This window comes from Lepidochelys kempii, chromosome 28 (genome assembly GCF_965140265.1).
Source record: "Lepidochelys kempii isolate rLepKem1 chromosome 28, rLepKem1.hap2, whole genome shotgun sequence".
Lineage (NCBI taxonomy): Eukaryota > Metazoa > Chordata > Testudines > Cheloniidae > Lepidochelys > Lepidochelys kempii.
Genome location: NC_133283.1, coordinates 1,454,245 through 1,456,137, shown reverse-complemented (window position 1 = coordinate 1,456,137; position 1,893 = coordinate 1,454,245). Strand labels below are relative to the sequence as shown.

Genomic DNA, 1,893 nt, shown 5'->3' with positions numbered 1-1,893 from the left:
GTGACCGGTTTTCCTCTCACCTTTCCCATTTTGTCCTTATTTTTTAAATCGCTTGCTTGTTAATAAATTACATTTGCTTGAACTGTATGTAATGATCAGTGGGTGCCCAGTGCAGAGAGAGCACCCTGGAGTGGGGACATCCTAGTCCTGTTCTAAGTGACCACAACAAGGTTGTGGGTTTAACCCCCCAGGAATCCTGGGCCCAGCCTTGTTTGGGTTACAAGGACTCTGCCAGACAGGAGCGTGGAAGGGGAGCCCTCGAGGTCAGGCAGGCCTCTGGGTAAAGGGAGTGGGAGCAAGGACTCAGATCCTTTCGCTAGCCAGTTCCACCAGGGTAGTGTATAAGCCAGGAAAGTTCCCCACAATAGAGGGACCATTTCCCTGCTTACATAAGCTTAAAACTCAGCTCAGCACTCGCCATGAATTAAGCCCAGACCTGCTGGATGGGAGACAAGAATTCTCCCACTGAACCACAAGTGTGCAAAATATGAAAAAGGGACCTATGCATTTATGGCCCCTGCTCGCTACAAGGGCCCCACTCTGCTGCGGGGCACAGGGGTGTGGCTGACACTCCTGGGAGCTCTGTGCTCCTGGTCAGAATGCCATTATTTGGAAATGAATGATATGGGGATTAATGGGTTCTATTTACATGTCCCCTGTGTTTTTAAGGGTTTGGAGCAATGCTGGTGACGTTAAAGGGCACGGAGCGGGGGAGCAGGGTGTGGTCCCAGATCAGTAATAGTTGTGCTCTGGTGAGGCTGCGCAGCTGTGGTGTTTACATGCAGTGATAAAGTTTAACAAACCCCCATTTTTAAAACCACCCACGTCTGAGAATGTATGAGCAGTGCTCTGAGAAAAGGTGTGTCCATAATCTTCAAGAGACTAAATTCAAGAGCCTTCCCCTATAGGGAGTATAGCTCAGTGGTAGAGCATTTGACTGCAGATCAAGAGGTCCCTGGTTCAAATCCAGGTGCTCCCTAAGAAATTGCCTCTTTTAATGAACATACATCTCCAGTATGTGCACGAGTCCCACTGAACGGGGATGTGAAGTGAATTTAAACATTCAACATCTTTCCTGCATCCCATGAAGTGAGCTGTAGCTCATGAAAGCTTATGCTCAAATAAATTGGTTAGTCTCTAAGGTGCCTCAAGTCCTCCTTTTCTTTTTCCTGTTGAAATGTACAAACACCGAGCAAACGTGTCCATCAGCTGAAATCAATTCCAGTCCTCTGAGGCTCTAGTTTATGTTTTCATAGATTAAACAAAGGTATAATATGATGGACACTTGCAGGTCCGTGTTCTCCAGGGCTGTGCTGTGCAGAGCAAGAACCACATGCACTTGGGGCTCAGGAGTCTGACGAGCAAAGACACCTTGGGCAGGCTGAAGTCACCAGCACCTTGGCTCCTTCGCACTCAGCCAGCAGCAGCTGGGCCCTCAGGACAAGGCACAAGAACAAGCCAGTGGCTCTGAGCAGGAAAAGAGCCCCCAAGAAGCTGGTCAGAGCTGCCAGGATCCCCAGAAAGGCCACCATGCCCAGGGCTACGAAGAGCCCTAAGAAACTGGTGGCTGCAGCAGGGACCAGAACGGCAAAGAAAAGACCCCAAAAGGTCAAAGTTTGCCAAGCCTCAGAAGGTGGTCAAGAAGCCAGCGGAAAGCAAGACAGGAGAGAGCCAGCCTAAAACCAACCCCAAAGCCAGGGCTCAGAAGGTGGCCCCTGAGAAAGGAGTGCAGAGATTTCCATGGGGAAGATTCCTGACCCCCCAGTGGCTCTTTTAAGAATCACCATGGACCTCCCAGAGAGCACCAGGTCCCCGAGGAGAAACCACTCCAAGGAGAGTAAAGATAATTCGTGACAGCAGGGAGTGTTTCTCTTCCAGAGGGGAAGTGCTGGG

General features: G+C 50.1%; 1 non-coding gene across 1 annotated transcript; it reads left to right on the top strand.

Moving 5' to 3' along the window:
• Nucleotides 1-907: 907 nt before the first annotated feature.
• Nucleotides 908-979, top strand: TRNAC-GCA (transfer RNA cysteine (anticodon GCA)). The gene has a single exon. It is a non-coding gene; the product is annotated as a tRNA-Cys (tRNA).
• Nucleotides 980-1,893: the final 914 nt, after the last annotated feature.